The following is a 21,208-nucleotide window of genomic DNA, read 5'->3' on the forward strand; positions in this document are numbered from 1 at the left end:
GTTTCCAAACAGGCAATCAAAGCCTGTCTCAATAATTAGTGAAGGGGAAGACGTCTTTGTGAGCAAACGGCTCGTCTCCCTCCTCCCGTTGCCGCCAATCTGAAAACACAAAATCAGATCCTTCTCCTGCAAGAAGACACACACACAAAAAAAATTATTAAAAAAAATAAAAAGTCCTCCACACGCGGTTCTGCCTGATTCTTAGTGTACGAGCTTTTGCGTGCGTCTGCACAGGTTGCACTTATTGTGTTGCCGAGACAGCTTGACTGAAAACCAACTGACAAAAACATTTGAAGCAGAAAAAAAAGGGGGAAGAAAAAAGCGTGCGCGCACAACAACCTGTCAAGAGCGAAATGCCTCTAATTTTTCTGTCATCTGCCAGCCGTTTAACAAGACAAGAGCGCTCTGCCCCCACACTCCCCCTTTAAGCCACAAGAGACAGAGATGGAGAGGAAGAGGAGGAAAAACACAGGGATGGGAAAAAGACTGAGTAGCTGATATGTCTTTTTCCTGTCTGTAACCATTCCACTCATTTAACCTTTCTTCTTTTCCAGGTTGTGATCTTTCCCTCTTATTCTCCATTGCCTCCTCTTACCTACCTCAGACAGTGGAGGACCAAAGTGTATATTTGTGTGTGTCAGGGGAGGCAGGGTAATAAGCACTTTGCCACTGGCCCGGTCTCTCTCAGACGAACCTCCTGCTCTCTGCCTCTGGCTTTCTCCAAGGGGGGAACAATGTTTATAGTAAAGCTTCTGTTCACTTTAATATGGTACATTACTCTGATGCTGCTGTCAGCTCACATGAGGACGCAGCCAACATGTGAGTGAGTGCATTTCTCAGCATGTCTTTTTCTTTGCATGCTGGTTTGTAGATACATTTGTGCACAATTACGTCTACGTTTACAGCAAGTGTGTGCGCTGTCAGTTTTATTCTCCTCGCTCCCCCGACGTAACCAAGGATCAGTGGCGACAGGAGAGTAGATGAAACATTTCTACTGTCATGTGTTTAAAAGAACAACAGATGCTTTGTTCTGCTAATTAGCGCTTAGCACCGAGAACAGCGACAGTGCAGTTGTGCGTACTGGTGGGATTGTTATCCAAACTGAACCGGGGCTTTAAGCAGCCCCACTTGGCTTGCCAAGTCCAATCTTGTTCACTCTCCACCAAATCTGCTGTTACAAGCAGGGTGGCAGCCTTACAAGAAGTGGGACAAGTCCTTAATCCAACAATCAGGAAGAGACAACTTCAAACATGAACGGCTTCCCAGCCAGTTTGCAAATATAATTCAGATCTATTTTACATTTTCAAAATATATGGTCAGTTTTTACTATCTGTCAGTTGCTGCTGCTCTTTGTGCGGTGAAAATTTGAACTATTTTTTTTAGGAATCTGTATACTTTACTTTGACATTTTGCACATCCAGATTCTTATCCCTTTAGGACAAAAGCTGCCAACAACAGCTCTAGTTTTATATTACAACTGAGCACATTGTATCTTTTTTCAGAAAAAGCAAAGCCTCAGGTTTGCAAATATGTGCTATAGTAAAATTATTTATATTCCTTTAACTCTTAAACGCAAAAGCTGATTTGCATGGTTTTACAAGTAAAATCTGAAGAGGAGGTAGTGAATTTGTATTCAGCCCCCTTTACTGTGATACCTCAAGATAAACTCCAGCAGTTTTTTGAAGCCTTTAGAGATTTATTACACAATCATAAACCCCAGGAAATGCACATGATATGTCAAAGATTAAGTTGTGGAGAACTCTGAAATAAAGTTAGGTTATAAAACAAAATCCAGGGCACTTAACATCTCAGATTCCTTTAACATTCATCATGTTCACCTATAATGACTGGACCAGGGTAGCATTAATCAGTGAGGCAGCCAAAAGGCCCAGGCATATTGTGGAAGAGTTGCAGGCATCCCCAGGTCAGGTGGGAAAATCTGACAAAAGACAATTATGATACAAAAATCCAACAAATCTAACTTTTATGGAAGAGAAGAGTGCCATGCAGAAAGCTTTTGTTGAGTGAGCACCATATGGCAACTTCCCTTTAATGAATCAGGTCAGGTAGAAGAACATTTGGCCTACCTGTGAAATCCTAGGTGATGTGGAACGCAAAAAGGAGACTGAAGAAACTTATCAAAGCGTGAATAAAACAGGTTGGCTCTTACAAGATTGACAGAATATTCCCAGTACAGGTTGTTTAATAGACAATAATAGACCACACTATCCCCATGGCAACACATGGTAGTGGCAGCAGCACCTATTGGGGATGTTCTTTTGTTTAGCAGGGATAAAAGAATTTGATCCAAGATCATGAGATGTGTTGTAATTTTAAGTGCAACTGTATTTACCCTGTTCAAGCTAACTTTCCCTTTATAAGCACACTTTTATTTTGAAACAAATAAGGTAAATTGAATTTTCTAACAAACAGATGTAAGCAAGGTTTATGAGTTGCATCAAAGACACCTTGCTCTTTTTCCTGCGGAGGAGCAGCTTTGGGTTTATAGTTTACGTTTGCATGCTCATCAATTGATTAACAATGAGTTTAGTCAAACAAAAAAAATTGTGTTGGTTTTAACTGGATATACAACATTGGAATATTGAGTTGCTCTGGCATCTGAAGACAAATTCCAGATTTTGACTGTAACAAAGACAAGTACAGTTATCTAAGCAGGCCTCACAAAATTATATTCAAATAAACAGTTTTGACAGCTTGTGAAACAAAAACTATCTGAATCTGATGGATAAAATGACTACATCACATCTTTGCACAACACAAAAGAAACCATTTGTCAAGCTCTAAAGCCATAAGTCTATCTGGAAAATGGCAAGTTCTCACCTGTAATCAAGCCAATCACCAGAAACAAATCCCCAACTAAATCACCATAACAGCCTAAGGAAAAGGGGTTATATTGACATTCTTTACCATTTTCTCATGGGTTACATCATCTTGCAGAAAGCACAACCATCCTGAATCAGCACAAAGTTCCCAAATCCAAAAGCACCGCCTCAAATGAATACACAAGGAAAAATGATGGGTAAAAAGACCTATGAGCCAGCAGGAGGTGTAAGACATGACATGCTCTTTCTTCCTCTGGTATGTGGGAGAAACAAGCAAAGATCAGCACAGTTCAGACATGTCTGCTAGTTTTGACCTTATATAGGGCAAACAAGCAGATTCACATAACGCCCGAGCTAGAATACGTCACGGGGAACATAAATTAAGACACAGAATGAGAGTTAGTTCAAGGAAACAAAAAGGATAGTGCTGTCTGCTCCAATTCTGTCACACAAAACGATAAAGAGAAAGAGCAAGTGTGCATGTTTTAGTGTGTGACAAGTTATTGTAGTGTCTCCCCCTGCTCCTGTTGTGCCCAGGGATGCTTGTGTCCTCTTCTCTCCTCTCATCTGGCACTTAATCAATGCACTGGAAGTAGCCTTTCACACACAATCTAATTATATGGAAATGAAGGAAAACCAGGGGGCTCTATGCCAAGTGTCTAAACACACAAACACACACTCTTTTCCTCCCTCAAAGGTGACTATTCAGAAGGGAGAAGCCTGCAGGAAAAACGGTAGCAAAAGAAGGTTGCAGAAAGTAACTTACACGCACCCAAAGCAAACTGTCATATGTATGTTGTTATCCAATACTTAATTGTTTCCATAAGACACTGTGTGGGTCTCGTGGTCCAGGGAATTAGAGGATGTCATATTTAACCAGCTTTCTCGGGCATTTAAAGTTATGATATTGCACAGATTTCTGTAGGGAATCATCCATAAAATACAACTATTTAGCGTTGAACACCTATAAATGCTTCATCATAGCTGCATCTTGTCAGAATTTGAGACTGAGCTTTTCTTCTAACAGTGTGGTGGAGAGTGATCATGTCACAGCGCCAGGCCTTATTTAGAAGCTATTGTTTTGTATTGGCAAATATGGACAGCAGGTTTTATGTTCTTTTCACGCTTGCGGAGAGGCATTATGATTCTGCAGCTTAGTTGATTCCCAAAACTAGAATTAACTAGAGCAAATTTTTGATCAAGAGCAAAAAAAAAAAATCTCTGGCATCTCTGTCCCTGTACGCCATCAAAGCTTACCATATGGATTATCATGAAACATAGGCTACTTTAGTTTGCACTGTTTGTTCTATATAAAGACTATAAAAAAGGATGGGTAGAGGATAAATGGTCCTTTGTAGCAGGGGTGGAAATGTGCACCCAACTCTGGCCAAATGTGGGTGAATTTATGATGTAGGTTTGTTTTAGCCACAGTGGTGGGTTTGCGATTTCAGCAGGAGAACAGCACTCCATTTCTACAACTAATCTATGAGGTTGTCCTACAAATGTCTCCATCAGATGAAGAGGAACTGAATAATTTGTGGAGAATAAAGGTTGGCAAATACTAGCAGACTTTCACATGACTAAATGTGGCCCAAGGAGAGGTCAGAATTATAACAATCAGAAAAACAACATACAATCGCCTGAAAATCTATAACTACGTAAAATTATTTAGCATTTACATTTTTTGCAATTTAAATATTCGCAGAGCTTCACTTTTTCCACATTTTGTTTTTATGTTATAGCTCAAGTCCAAATTTTTTAATTTTTATTTTTCTTCAAATACCCCATTACAAGTATTCTGAAAAATAAGTTTGAGATTTTTGCCATTTACTCAGTGGAAACAGCTCAATGTTGACTTTCAATGCAAAGTCTGAATATTTGTGTAAATGTGATTTCTTGGCTCTGTGTGTTTCAATAAATAAGCAAAAAAAAAATCTCACTTTTTAATCACATGTTCATAATTGGGTATTTCTGCGTAACATTTTGATGAAATAGATTAAGTAAATACAATTTTGAAGAAAGCTGTGACTTAAAATGTGAATTGTCATGTGGATTTGCTTACACCATAAATCTGCTCTTAACGGTTGGGACAACGAGATATTTCTCCATAGCGAGTTCCTATTTTACAAAAAAATCCTACTTTTGAAAGATCTAAAGTTAACTCTAAAGTTACCTAACCTAACTAAGCCACAAATCTCACTTTCTTGTAAATCACTCACAATACGTGAACATAAACAAGATGGAAGAGATCAGGATTGAGAAAAGTAATGTGACAGCTGTCAGTGAATCATATTTCAGCTCAAGTACACAAAACCAAATACACACACACACACGCACGCACACGCACGCACACACACACACACGCACACACGCACACACACGTCAATTAGAGCCATGCAGAGCTGAGCCGTAGTGAACTGATTGGGTCACATCTTTACCCCCTGCAGCCACTGTCAGCAACAGACCAAATATGAAGTGGCCATCACCTGACAAACAGACAGAGACATGCACAAACATACACAAATCACACTAAAGTATGCACCGGATGGCCAGGAATATCAAGACTAAATCAATAAAAAATAAAAAAAAAATACAAATACAGCTGCTACCTCAACTAAAACTAATCTAATTAGGAGACTGAATATACTTGACTCAATTAATATAAATCTAATCTCCTACATTGAGTTCTAGTAAATGTAGAAGAACTCAGAAATACTTTTCCAGTGGTTCGTAGAAAATATTTTTGCAGAGAATCTGAAAGCAATGTAGAGCAAATAAAGTGGGATTTCAGCTAGCGATGCCCTGTTAGACTATTTATTCTGTCTTCTGCCATTATTCTGAGAACAAATAATCCACTTATCTTGGCAAAAGATTAAACCTTAAAGAACATGTCACATTGTTATGTGTAAATGTCATGCAGTCAGGTGTACTGGATGATATAGTCATACAGAACACCCTTCACCTGACTGCATCTATTTCTGGTCACATCATTTATTTAAACACTGACACCATGCTTTCTACACTTCAATTTTAAAGAAATTTTATTTTCGGACAAGGTCTGAGGCATGAAGGTTAAAATGTATGTATTTATAAGCTTTTAAATATTCATCTCAACCATTTGCTTTTCAGTGTGGAGTAATTGTGAAACACCGACAACAAAAAAAGGGAATTTGGTGCACAAGTTTGAATTTATTGGAGATTCAGTTATTTTGTGTAGAAAGTTTCAATCGTCTAGTTTTAGATTTGAGTTGAAGATGTTGTAGGTGGTTTCTCTTAGTTGATTTCACTTTGTACAAAGCATCAGTACCACTGGTAGCAAAACAAGACCCTCAATAAGATGCTGCCACTTCCGTGCTTGGCAAAGTGTTTTTAGGTTGAAACAACCCTCTCTACTTCTTCAAACCTATTTTTAGTATTTGAGGGAAAATATGTCAGATGTTGTCCTGTCTGACATCAAGATGGCAATTTCAGAAGAATAAGATGCTTTCACGCACAGTAACGACTCTCTTTACGGTGGAGGAGTAAATTTTACTTCAGTGAATCATACCACTACTTCGGCTATTCATAGGTCATGATAATCTTAATCCTTTGTGTTTTCTATGATGTTAATGCCCTTTGCTCAGGGCAGTTTGGGTAAGTTGGTTTAAGCTATGAACAACAGTGATCGAAGACACACCGTCATGTTTACTGAAAACCTAAGAGACAGGAAATAAAGCTGCACATGAAGGAGTAGCTTTTCAATGACAAAATTGGGACAAAAAGTCTACAGCACACGGGGAAACACTGGAACCAGGATGAGGGCAAAAGAAGCGTCCATCATACCAGGGATCAAGCAAACATCCAAAGTTGGATCCAGCAGCAGTTCTAAGAGGCCCAGAAGAACCTTGACAAACACAACACTTCTTTTGAAATGGAAAAAGCAGTCCTTCTATCCAAATGGACAGTGACTAAAGCATTAGTTTTGAAAATGTTCATACACTAAAATGGAGTGACCCCTGCAAGCAGTTTATATGCTAAGCCATGCTGGACCTCACTATCAGAACACCACAAAATAAGAGACCAAAACACAAAAGAGTACAAAGAATCAAATGAAAAATTATAAGGTTGTGGGGGTTAACAGAAAAAATTAATCATGCGAACAATACAACAAAAGACATGGTGAGTTTAAGGGAAACCAAGCGATGGATGGTGATAAATAGTGTGCTTGCATGTGCGTATTCATTATGAGAGGTTTCTGATTGTTTTGGCGTCCTATCAGGTGGCATCAAACCCATGTGCAATGTGGAAGGAGAACTACAAAGTGGATCCTGGGGCCTGCAGAAAGAAGCCTTTTTGATCACACTAATTAAAAGCCATTTTGTTTAAAACAAACAGACACAAGTCTAATTGGCTCTTTTCCATAAGAAAGGGAAGGATGTTGAAAGTGGAAGAAGGGAGGAAGTGTGTGTGTGTGCATGCGTGTGTGTGTGTGCGTGTGTGTGTGTGTGTGTGTGTGTGCGTGCGTGCCCGCGTGCGTCGGTCTGTGTTTTAAGTAGTGCTGGATCAGAGCAATGTAAGCTTGAAAGCACACACACACATTTTACTATGTGACATGCCACTGGGAATTGTTGGGAGTATTGGGAGTACAGAGTGTAAGTCTAAGCAGATCACAGGTGACGACTGTGAACAAAGAACACAGACAAACATTGTCTGTACTCTTCTGTTTATGACCGAAAAGTCCACTAAAACTCAAACAACTTGAAATGGAAAATACATTAAAAATTAACTAATGAAATCAGACAATGCTCTTGAATTGTGGTCCCAACAGAATCTTTTTACAAAACAAACTAATAAAACAAGTCTGGACACAAATGGTGGTGCCTGTAACTTATTTTGCTGTGCAACCTTTTGAGGCAATCGGTGCAATCAGACAGTTCCTTTAACTGCAGGAGAAACTGTCTTCTCCATTGTCTTTCTACAGAATTCAAACTTCCCCTCATTCATTTCCTGCAGTAGCCACTCAGAAAAACTTCAGCACCGCAGACCAGATTTCAGGACTTCATTACATTTCTCAAATGTGTGCAAATTAGAAACATGGGTCTGTGCTCATTTTAAAAAATATCTACATTTGGATATTAGAGTAGGATAGCCTCATATCAGGTCTGTTCATGCAAGTCTATAACAGTCACGTGAGAAGCTTTTGTGGAATTGTTTTTGCATCCAATTACAAAAATTGTGCTCAATTACTAGTTCATTACTAGTTCATAGTAATGAACTCGTAAGTTCATTACTATGAACTTACTATTAAGTTCATAGTAATGGTTATTGCTCCTTATTTACAAAGGAGAATAAAATAACTCAGATTGAATGTTGTTTGGAAGAATTGAGTCACTGGATTATTATCGCCTATGTCAATGACTACATAAAACCTTATAGCTGACTTTTGTCTAAAAAAATAATCAAACCGTATGCTGGCCTACGTATTTGACAGAACTGATTATGAGAATTAAAATAACGTTTGGTATAAATATTTTTAGCTAGCAGTGAATGAGCTCAGGATTCCTCAGAAACATGAAGAACAATGATACCAAAATAATCTGGGTTCTTTGAATGATTTATTTCTGACTACTTAAAGAACTCTGAAACACAGCATTACAGGGACTACTTGCAAGTAGATTTAAATAATCCCTGGTTGTGGATCATTAATGCCAAAATTGAACATGCTAAAAAATATTAAACAACAAAAATTTGAAATGGTCAAATCTGACTTAATTGTAATAACATACACATTAAACACGCAAATGCAGACACCTGGAACTAAACAGGGACCACATTGTCTCCTTCCATCTTGGTCATCTGTGCTTATTATTTTGTTGAGTTCATACAGTCTCACTAAAACAGCCAACAGTTGCACTGTCTACCAAAGATTTACCACTGCTAAAATATGCATTTAGAAGATGTCACAAACAATTATAAGCTTTCAACACTCCAGATGCTGTCTCTCTGATAAAAAAAACAAACTATTCATAAACACTTGTAAAATGTCACACTTGATGGAACAGAACAACAAATCCAACGCACACAAAAGACATCTTTTCTTTACACACAAATTACAAAACATTCACATTCTCTCTCAGTTGAGCTCGTAACAATAAGAGATGCAGACTGCTTGGATGAGGTAACATAGCCAATTTTAACAATCCACGCAATACAATACATTAGATCACTGCGTCTTTGTATAACTACAAGGGAAAATTGAACTTATCTATATGATAATAGGACTGCTCATAGCTCAATACGACAAGAGGCGCGAGGCAACACAATGCAACAGCGCCTGCAGACTGTGATCTGAGCTGTAATCTGTACTGACAAAAACAAGAGTGAGTAAAGAGAGAAAAGATGTGGGAGACAGCTTTTTATGCAACACCATTTGAATTTGGACAGACTGACAACAAAGCTGTCGACAGGTTCAGACAACAACCTTTTGTTCGGCAGATTATCACTGGAAGAATTCAGAGTGCTGAAAAAGAAATGAAAAGAAAAAAAATGGATACAGGAAGTTATGGCAGCCCTAACAAGAGCTGCTGATTGGTGAAATCTGAGTATACACCTGGAAAACAACAGACGAGCTGTATGTTCTGAGGTTTTAAAATATAGAAATTGTTTCAAAACATCTAAAAAAAATTTTAAAAAAAGTTTAAAAACAGCGTTTGACAGGTGATGCTTTGTAAATTAGAAATTTTCACATGAAATTCGTCTGAAAAACGTTCGTATCATACCTTCAAAATGTATTTAAAAATGCATTATTCTTAATCATGTGCAAGACAGACAAGACAGTTGGCTCACTATTAATTTTGCAAATGCAGATGGTTCGCAAAAACAAAGTTTGCATGAATTTTTTATATTAAAAACACTTGCAAAGAAACTTGCTTCAGCATATTTAAGCGAAGAAATATTTGATCTACAGCGATGGTTTCTAACCCATTTGGGTTCCAAGTTAGGGAGTTTGAGGTCTTGAAATAAAATGACCTAAAATAGTATCAGAAAAATCACATTTATATTGCAAATGGTACAACAGATATTGAGGACTGAATAACTTTGACTTTTGTTCAGGATTTGGAGGAAAAATGTAAAGTGTGAAAGAAGTTTGTTTTTTCTTAGATTAGAGCAAGCTAAGACAACTGATGCTGATAAAAATGTGTATATTAAAAGACTTATTTCTTACCGTCAATTCTTTTTGTTTGCCAAATGTGAAATGCAAAATAAATAAATAAATGGTATGAAGAGATTGTCTTTGCATATGATAATGCATCATAGAGTAATAAAAGGTTTCAGGGGAGGTTCAGTGGAAAAAGACATGAGGGAGACCAACAATTTAAAGAGAAGGCTACATACACATCCTGACACCTCCAGGTTTTCCTCCTGGAAGGGAGGGAGCAATGGAGGGATGGGTTTTCTCATGAAAACAGGAAGTTAAATTCCTGGTCAGTAATTTTGCTCCTCAGAAACACCCCTTGTTTAGATGGGACCTTTAAACTACACCCTGCATATTTGTGGTAGATGAGCTTCAAGTATGAGTAGAACTTGTTTTTATGCAAGTAGCAGTAAAAACCTTCATCCAAAAAAAGTTACACAAGAATAAAAAAGGATTTAGTAAAAGGCTACATAGTCCTGTTCTATTTGATAGAATTGTGTAATAATATAGACATAATCTAAAATGTACATGTTCGGTGATACTTTAAGTTATAAAGTAAGACTAAATTATATTTCAGGCAGAAAAAAAACATATTCCCTAATCTCAGTTTCTACAATATCAAACTTTTGAAATAAATACTTTAGGCAGCAATATCTACGTTTTACTGTATGTTCACTTGACCTCCAATGGCACAACAGACTCAGCAGATAAAAAAAACCAAAAACATTAGAACCACAAAGATTACAAATCAGAAGTCTGACCAGACATAGACACACGTATCTTTGTCTTGCGTCCTTTAATCAGTGAAGTTACTCACAGCACTGAGTAAATATAACTAGTGACTACCCAACCTCAGTTTGTGTTAAATAATTATAATTGGTTCACTATGTCACCTAAATCTGATTTCCAATACAGTTTTAAACTAAATCTCCTCTGGCACATTTGATGGCATCCCTGCCAATCCCTTTATAAATAGATTTTTTTCATTTAGCTAATTTAATGAGGGTTTCTAGAAACTTTTAATTAGAAATTCTTGACTTTGTTTCTCTCGTGTATAAATATGTGACTTAAGACTCCATTTATTTTAGGAACTGTCATCTAAGCTGCATGAAGAATCATATATATTGCCATTATGCCCAACAAGCTAAAGGGTAAAAACTCACTGTTAAAGGAGTGCAGCAGTAAGTAACATCTTGGGTTGAACTTCCTTATAGTGACAACTTTATGCCATCTACAAGTCCACAGGTTATTTAGAAGCAATGCAAGGAAAAAGGTATTTTCTCTCCTACCATCACAAAGTAAACATAGAGTTTGCTAAACTCTAATTGAACTTAAAGTGGAAACATGTGCTTTTGTTGAATGAGACTAAGATTGAGCTTTTCTGCAACAAACACTCCAGGGGGACTCGACATGGAAATAAAAGAGGACGATGTGAAGCAGCATTTCATGTCCATCATGGAAAAGGTTTGAGGATCTGTAATGTGGTGACCCTGTTTTCCTTTCAAGAACCCAGGGAATCTTCAGAGTGTGTGGCATCATTAAGTCTGTGAAATCTGGGGCAGTTTAAAAAAAAAAGGAAAAAAACACAATAAACTCTAAATATTTACTAAAAATTAATCATCATTGGGTATTTCAGCTGGATAATGACCCAAATTTAAGTCAAAACTGAAAAACAAAGTAGTTTACCAGACAAATGTACTTTATTCAGTGATCTACTTCACCTCCAGATCCAAATTCAATTAAAACACACACACACACACACACACACACACACACACACACACACACACACACACACACGATGAGGATAACACAGAACCCAGGGGGCACTGAATGAGCTAAAGAAACTGAAAAGAGAAAAGGTCAAAGAGCTTTTTCTGTTTACTCTAACCTTGTAAAATGTTACAGGAAAAAGGGTAAATGTTGTCCTGTTGATCATAAAAAGAATTTAAGAATTTTTCTTCGTCTTTGCCAGGGTGCCAACAAATGTGTCCGATGTTTACCTACCTCATAGTCTGGTGAGAGGACGTCAGTAAGGTCCAGACCAGTTCAAAGTTGTTCCTTACTGGAACAGAGGGCGATTATTGTGATACTAAAGATAAAAAGATTATTGTGTGTATCATTTATTTTGCGGCACGAAACCTAAAATAGACACCAGAATAGTAGTAAACAAGTAAAGCCTATCCAGTTGACACTAATTTGCTCGTCTCAGAATAAATCCTTGGATTTTAACCTTTACTCATGACCTGCATGTCAAATGTCAAAATATTACAGAGAAAAATGAACCAGAGAAATCACAAAGGAATTACTGTTGCTTTTAGCCCACATGATATATTATTAATCCAATTTTGCATCGACCCTTGAATTTTTTATTTTTTTTTTAGGTTGGGGGGGGGGGGTGCAAAAAAAAAAAAAATCACATTGAGCAAATTAATGAGGTAAACGTAATGATCTGAGATGATCAAAGGATATCAGTGTTGGGCAAAGTACAGCCACCAATTAGTAAAACAAGCACAGGAAAGGGACTAAAATATGCAACAACGCGCTTGATGAAAAGACAGGGTCAGAGAGAATGGACTAATTTCACAAATGAAACGATGTGAACCAAGACAGGCTCATGGATGGGTGTCTGTGTGTGTGCGTGCGGGTGTGTGTGCGTGTGTGAAGTGGAGGTGGGGTCTGTATGCGGGTCATGTTTGGATTCCCCCTGAGTGTATGAGCGTAGAGAGTGTTAGAGGTCCCACAAGAGCAGCAGGAGAGGAGCTGGCTTTACTTTGATAACAATAATAAGGTATTTTTTCTCTCCTTACTGTCTCCTTTTTTTTTATCCTGCTTTGGCACAACTAGCACTGCTGTAGTCGTTTGATCCATGAAAGATGCTTGTTACGTCTTTTTTTTTTTTGAAGAGTTTGATGCACAAAGAAACATAAGAAGGGGGAAAAAGTTTAGAAATAGGCAGCCTCTGTCCAACTTGGACTTGGGTTCATTAAGAAAGCCTCTGGGGGAGTACCTCTTTTTTTTATTTTATTTTTGTTGTTTTTCCTGGGAAGGTTTCTAACCCTACAGGAGAAAAAGCTATGTGACCCCGGTGATTGATTGCAGTTATTATAAAAAATAATATCCAAGCATTCAAGCAGATAGTCTTGCATTTAAAACAACAAAAGGAACAAAAGGGACCCTTTATAAAAAAAATTCTATTATCTGACTTAAACTTTGACATGCAATAAAACTAGATCAAATCTTTCAGTAGCCCTCATCCTGCATCAGCTGCAATGTAGCTAAATACATGTTTTCAGGCTTTCTTTGACTTTCTATTAGGCAGAGTTGTTAACATAATCTAGTCAATGAACAGTGTTATACTTTTGATAAGTTTAGAACATGTATGATACAAAATAAGGCAAAATGAGCATCACTCAGCTCATTCTGAAAATCAGAAAAAGATACCGCCTCAAAAATCAATGGACTAGTCAAAGAAACAGAAATGATCAATAAACAAGAGGACTATGGTGATTAAAAAACAGGAAAACTTCTCCAAATATAAAACATAGCTTGTGTTCTATCAAAGCAGTATATTTAGAAAGTCAAAACAGAAGGTAAACAAGTATGCTTACTTCAAACAGAAACCACTCCAAATTTTCTGAAACAAATTAAGCACTCCTACTTTCAGAGTAGTTCTAGAGTGAGAGGGAAAAAAATGAATTAGCAGTTCTGCTGGAATTTAACATAAAAAGAATGACGGAAAAAGGACAAAACAGAAAAAAAGGTAAATAAAACCCTGAAGGTTCTGAATAGCTGTGCTTCAATGTCAGAGAATAAAGAAAATCTATCAATTTGCCTTAATATGTGGGAATTAATAATAATAATAATACATTTTATTTGTAGGCACCTTTCTGGACACCCAAGGTCACCTTGACATAAAAGCAAGCAAATTATAAAATACATACCGGTAATAAAAACAAAAAACACAAACAAGATTTATAAGACAGTACAAAGATAATAAGGCTAACTATCTGAGCATAGGTGTGTAACACACAACTCCAAAGTACTGACAAATGCTTCACTTAATTTTTTTGTGGTGCTAGATAAGTGATCCCATCTCCACACAGATGTTATTTTGTCTTAAGTCACAAGTATACTTGAGCAACAAAAGAGGGAAAAGCTCAACGTTGCAAGATTTGTTTACAGCCATCTGCCTTGTAAAAGATCAAGGCTCTGTTAAAGCATCGACACTCAAACCTAAAGATTTCTCACCTAAGCCCTCTCTGGTGTACAGAGCATCTACATAGACTTGAATAAATCTGTTTGTGTTGTAAGGGGAGCACACCTCATCAGAAGCATTGTGAGCAAAAACATTGAGAAACTGACAGATGTCTCTCTCCGTCTTACTCTTACCTGCGTCTAACAATGTGTCTCGCTCTGTGAGCCTTAGGACATCCAGACGCTCACACACAATCATGTGACAAACAGGCCTTGTTTGTGTGTATTTGTCAGTGCACAGTGCATGTTCGTGTTTTCATCACTGTCTAAAAGAGAGCGGAAACCAATCCCTGATGCTAGCGACTGATAACAACATCCACCGCTGCCAAGCTCCCACAATAACAAATGGTGGGCAGCTGCCACTGATACTGTACAACTGTAAATAGGAGACGAACTTCACATTCAGAGCAGATACAGCACCGATCAGGATGATCACAACTGGCTCCTCCAGTAAAACAGTAAGAAAGTTTGGACATAGAAATGTTTTTTGAATATTTCATCTTCTCTAAGTGCAGTAGGCTAGAAATACAATTAAAAGCTTTTTGTCTGTTCTATAAAAGCCAAAGTTAGATTTTATTTTTAAAAGGGAAATATTTAGTTTTTTTGTAGAGCAACTCATTTATTTCGGGTAGCACAAGTTTTGTTAAACCAGAGAAATTGGTCCAAAGTTTGTCAAAGTTTGTTTCAGATCAAGTGGATGAATCATGGAGCAGAGTACAGACATAATCACGTCCTCCCCACTGTGGTGCTGAAAAACTGACAGGTTAGAGGCTCTATTGCATACCATTAACTTATTATTTAAGTCTACATAACAGATTAAAACCATCACATTACTGGCATTGCATTAGCATCTTCTGACCACCTCTTTCATGTTAGCAAACTAAAAATGTGGGAAAAACATTTCATGTAGATCACCCATCCTTTGGTTTTGAACTTAGTGGCTTACACAGAAGACTGCATATGAAGACACATTTCTTATTACAATAATACATTTTCCTGCATATTTGTCATGGCCTTATAAAACAGTTATAATTATATATTTATGCAAAATAAACCCCCCAAATCTCTAGTAGTTCTGTAAAACAAATTCATTTAGAAACTTTGAGGTACTGAAAGACAAAGTGTAACAAACACACAAAAGCAAATAAATGTAAATCATTTTTAAAAAGCAATAAATTATTATTTTTTAAATCAAAGGTCTTTGACTATATGTCAAAGATTTTCTATCAGGAAAAACTCCTTTTTACCACTTCATCATCCCCTCTCGCTCCCGCTTTCACAGAGGCAGAGTGCTGATTGGTGGAAAGAGCTTTTCCTTGATCCAACTCTCAGGTCCCAACAGGCTGTAAAACATACAACAGGAGGACCAGCAGCAGCTTCCTCACACTGTCTTACTTTTATAGCTATACTCTCTGCCATAGCCACAGCGGTTGTCACAGCAGCAGTCACTGCAACGGCGGCAAAAGAAGCAGCAGAGAGGAGCCAGTGCATGAGGGAAAGCAAAAACAATCAAAATAAAAAATAAAAAGACGGGGTGCTCGGTCACGAATGGACCCTCAGCTGTATGCTCTATGCTTTGGAGAGCCTTCACAACTTCAGAATTAAGAGAGGCATCTGATCATCTGGGGTGACTTACCAGTGGAGTGCTGTGAAGGAGTCCCTCTCTTGGAGTCTGTCTCAGCTGGTCTCTCACAGGGGAAAGGCAGAGGGGTGATGGAGGTCGGGGAGGCTGCCGCCGCTGCTGGTGATGGTGGTTTGGGTGCTCACATTGATTTGTGTCACTTCTCCGCTGCTCTGTTGCCACTCCACCTCTTTCCCACTCTCTCTCCCTTCACTTCACATCACACACACGTTTATGCACACACCCAAAACACAAACAAACACACACACGTACAAAGATTTAGACATATTACAGAAAGCTTCTGTTCGCATATCAGGTACTTTCGTCATGCATAACAGCCACCAAAAAGAAGCGGAAAGACATTTAAAGATCTTCTTTAAAATGCTTTATTTTGATTTGCATCAGAAGATGTCACAGTTATCAATGCAGAATTAGACTGAAAAACACCTTTTTAACAAACATGGCTGAAACAATGAAGCTCAAGACTGTAAAATAGTATTTGTATTATTACTACAAGATGCAAAGACTTGTAAAAATGTATCGCCCAATAAGCAAGGTAGTTTAAGAAAGATGAGTTGGCATATACTGGTATTGAAGGGGGTTTTATCACTAAACAGCTAAACAATGGATACTTTGAAACTGATTACCAGCTCATGCCTACCTACGCTCAACTTTCTATTATGCTTTTACTTTTTTGCAATTTAAAACAAAAAAATTGTTCCCTTTATGTATAATACACACACATGTACATTATACAAGTTTTGCTTTTTGAAATTAGTGACATACAGAATTTTTTAATGATATTCTAAATGTCTCAGGCGGACTTAATGCCAATAACAAATCAATACGACACGTACTGATTTAATATCATTTCAAAAGATGATTTCGCTTAAGACTGTTCGTGTTTTCTTATAAGGATTAGATTTCATTAAATTACAGCATTTCAAAAGTGGTCAGTATAGAAGTGACTGTAGATTGAAAGGTAAAAACTTATTTGTCAAAACCGATGTATAAAACCTAAAATTATTTGAAAAAAAAAAAAGGTTAAGAATGTTGTGTAAGAAGTGCTACATATGTGTTAGTTTAAGGGGCATTATTATGCATTTGCCAGGCACATATCAAGTAACTATGTTACCTTCAGTTGTAAAAATGCTGCATATCAAATATGACCTAAAAAATAATGTGACTTCATATTTTAATGCCTTGAAATTGGGCCTCTGTCTTTTTAAGAAACTCCTGTTATTTCTGCCACTTTCTGGAAGTCATTGGGCCTCTGTCTTTTTAAGAAACTCCTGTTATTTCTGCCACTTTCTGGAAGTCATCACATCACTCCTCTTGTTAACCCTTTAGCAACATTTTTTACCAGCGTTTCACTGAGAAGGAGCTTGTATAACGAGTTTAGCTGATGTGCAGTTACACCAGGTGTTTGCCAATTGCTCCTGGCGAGTCTGAAGGAGCTGAGTGGAGAGCAGGGGGATTTACATAACACTGTGCCTTATCATAGATATTCTAGTGTATGATTTGCCCTAGCTGCTTAATGGAGTTAGAATGTCCTTAAAATACATCAGTGTAGAAGCGCCAGTGATGAAGAAAGACATCTTGACAGGAACCCCAGCTCCACACAACCAATTTTAAATATGTCACATGGTTACTAACTTGTTAGTCTCTAGAGAGAAGTATGGCCAAAGATGCAATCTTTTGAGTAAAAACCCCTTGAAATAAATTAATTAAATTTGTTTTTCAGTATATATGTTTTTGTTAAACTCGGGTTATTAAAATTCTAAATAGTGACTGCAAAAGCAAATTAAGGAAAGCAAATTTAAACAAACTTATAATCAAGATAAGACAGAAATGAATAGGTCTAAGGGAAACCAATATGAAAAATAAATAAACAGCTGGAATGGCATAGCAGCGTTGAACAATTGTGAAATTTGTGGTATTTCTCTAGTTACATTTTTGTTATGGCAATGTTTCCTCTATATTAGGGTTCAGCTGTAAACCCCTTCTTACCTTCGCTGTGGACACACTGACACTTTACATGAGGGACTGACAGCCAGACAGCTGAATGGCAGGTGGACAGCAAGGGAGGAAGTCTAAATATGATGCTACCACAGAATAGAAACAGTACTTACACTTTTAAAAAAATATACTTAGAGTCACTTAAAACCGAGAATGGGGCCTGCTTTCTCATTTATAGGTAAACTACGTTGGCTGTTTCGACTCCTCTTTGCCTCTCGAGTGAGTAGCTTTGGGAAAGATTTGCTAATTTAAAACATAACTAAATAAAAACATAAAAGGTGTGTGTAGCTTCTTATGAACTTGTTTAGGCATAAAACGCTCACCTTTTGAATCCGAAAAAGCGTTATAAAGAAGGATTTCCAAAGTAATTTTCGACTTCGAGCCAAAACAGGTGCTAAAACTCGTGCCAAAACAGGTGCTAATTAATTAATGTTGCATTCCAGTTGTACTCGAAAATGGAAAATTCCAAAATCCCAGTCGGATAAATCAACTGGAATGCCCTCCGAAACCGGATTTCCTACTGGGAAACTGATATCAATGACTGGTATACCCCATTTAGGACTTTTATGGCCGACTTCACGTTTCAATTTGGCCGCTCCTCGCTTCAACAGAAGCATAATGTGGCGGAAGCATGTTTATTTGACAAAACATACGCCTGAGAACAATGTTACGTGTAGCCCCTGCAGGCATAAACAGGACAATTTAAAAGTGATCTTTGCTTATGGAAAGTAAAGCTTACAAATATATTTGTCAGCAGTATTACAAACACTATTGGCGTCGCCATGTTGAAATTCCGACATGAAACCTAGCTCCGAGTTACTTCTTCCTCGTAACTGGAACGCAGCACAACAACTCACCAGTGGTGGGCTTTCTCATTGACTGACTTAACTGCTCAACGTCAAATCTGTTGCAAGAGGACCAATCGGGACGCAGTATTTTTCATTTACGGAATTACTGCTGTGTATTTTAAAAAATCTATAAATTTACACATAATTTCCCTTCAGGCAATTTATGTCTAAATACATTTGATGTTAGTCAACGTTGTCAGTGACAGCTTGTGTAAAGAAATGGATGATGAATGTTAATTTTGCATAGAAAAAGAAACATCATCTTAAAAAAAAGGACATATTTAGTCTGGAAAACCAGATGGAAGCCTGGAAATATTATCTGCGTCTTCTCTGCATTTTCAAAATCTGATGACTCATGAAATGTCCAAACCCCTGACTCGCTTTCAGCTTCCTTGCACATAACAGCTTTAATTAATAGAGACAGCCTCTATTGTTATGAACCCAAGTTATAAGTCAGTTTTTCCCAGTTATATTCAAGAAATTAAAGTCTGTCATCAAACCAATCCTCCAGGTTAAGCTGAACTTCTGAAATGTTATTTAAATGCTCAAACAAGAGTTCAGTAACAGAGTCTGCAAGCTGGAGGCATTAATTTACACAACAGTAATTCCTCAAATCCATTAACTAGAAAACAATTTTGACATCAAATTAAGTGTATTCTGAGGCATGTACTTTAGGAACCAACATTTCAAGATCTTATAATATCCATCATTAGAACATGACGGACATTGACCTTAAACCTATGACCTCTTCTTTAGCTGATGCTAAAACTAAATTGAAAAGTTCACCCAGAAAATTCAATTGTGAAATGACGTACAATTTATTTTTGCCAGAGATTACTAATCTCTGTGTGCAAAATTAAACCTGTAGATGATTGCAAATACAAATCTGACAGGAACAAAAAAAAGGGTGGGGGGGGACTAATAATTCTCTCCAAAACATAAATGCCTTTTTAGATTAATTCAGATCCTGGCATTGGCATTTTAAATATTACAACTAACAAACAAGGCAAATTCAACCCAACCAACTAAACTAATTTACATTTCTTAGAGTCTTTAGTTGACTAATTATTTGCAAATAGTTTCATTTATTTACTGCTCCTTAACTGATTTATTTAAGTAGGAACTCAATTTAATTAGAACAGTTTTTCTTTTTTTTTTTATTAGGGCGAATTCACTACATAATGACCATCCTCCTACAAAACCATAATATTTCGATATTTAATTTCAAAAGATAAAGAAACATCTTTGTCTGTTCCAGACTGTAGCTAAAGTGCTTCTTTAAACTAACAGTATTTCTGTGATTCCTGAAGCTAAAAACACTTTTAGTTTTATGGTCTTTAAAACACATAAAACTTAAAAAGATTGCATGTGATGCCTTGTGTGGTGAATTCCAGATTTTAAATTGCATATACTTAGTTATGATGTATCCACAATGTGATTCCTTAATTTCTAATCAAGCAGAAGTTATACCAGTATGGCCTAATAATAAGAACCTCCTGACCGCCAATATGAAGCTATTGTGTAGGCTTTGTACCACAGCACCACTTGGTACACGGTTATTGAATTGTACACATTATTTTTTTTGAGTGTTATGCTAGGCACCAGTTTTTAAGCACAACTATATCCCTGTTTAACTTAATGACTCATCGCTTGGCTCGCTCTCTGCAGCCCCGGCTCACTCTCTCACTCCATCCATGTATGCTTATTTGTTTCTAATGTGCGTTCTGCTGCCCACTGTACCTAGTAAATGCCACAGTATGCCTGTGCAGTGGAGAAAAAGAGCTCAGGGGCAATCAGCAAAAGCGAGTGGGCAGAGCGGATGCGCTTCGGAGGCTGTCAAAAATATATTATATGGTTGATCCCTGTCCAATTCACTTTTACAGTTCAACAGCTCACTGTTTGTTAAAGCAGGAAAAACAAAGACCCTCATTGGCGTCTCCTTGTTCTAAACTTAGCTCACACAGCAGGCTTTGTCTTTGTGTGCGAGCGACGGAGAGGAGGCTGGGGCAGCAGTCAAACCAGAGAAAAGTTCTAAATAGAGTGACCACATAGGTCAGGTTTGACACACTTTATTATTCATTCACTGTCTGTCCTCAGCTGCGCTTAGCTCATCAGTACACACATATGCGCACACATGCACACATGCACAACCTCCCTTAGGTGCGGCTTTTACAGCACATATGCGCCTGGACGATGCAGAAATGTCAAGAGCAATAACGGGGATGTCACTCCAAATTCATCCGTTCTCTTCAGTGTTTAGCAGCTAGGTAGCTTAGGGATGAGATGATCTAGGTGTGTACATCTCTCCCAACCTTACAAGACAATTCTTTGATTTATTTTATTTTAGATTTTTACACTAATTTTGTTGCTAATTCAGCACATTCATATGAAGAAATGAAGATGAAGAAGAAGCATTTCATGGTTATTGTCTGATTGGGTAGACGAC

The 21,208-nt window shown here is 37.4% G+C and overlaps 1 protein-coding gene across 1 annotated transcript in view; it reads right to left on the reverse strand.

The window, feature by feature from the left end:
• The window catches only part of sox5 (SRY-box transcription factor 5), a 239,975-nt gene extending 223,971 nt beyond the window's left edge, over nucleotides 1-16,004 (reverse strand). Inside the window, exon 1 of the mRNA XM_081604242.1 lies at nucleotides 15,911-16,004. The gene's annotated coding sequence lies outside the window, so the exon portion shown is untranslated. The remainder of the gene's footprint in view (nucleotides 1-15,910) is intronic.
• Between the last annotated feature and the right edge of the window lie 5,204 nt (nucleotides 16,005-21,208).

Source organism: Poecilia reticulata, chromosome 23 (assembly GCF_904066995.2).
Source record: "Poecilia reticulata chromosome 23, P_reticulata-male-v2, whole genome shotgun sequence".
Classification (NCBI taxonomy): domain Eukaryota; kingdom Metazoa; phylum Chordata; class Actinopteri; order Cyprinodontiformes; family Poeciliidae; genus Poecilia; species Poecilia reticulata.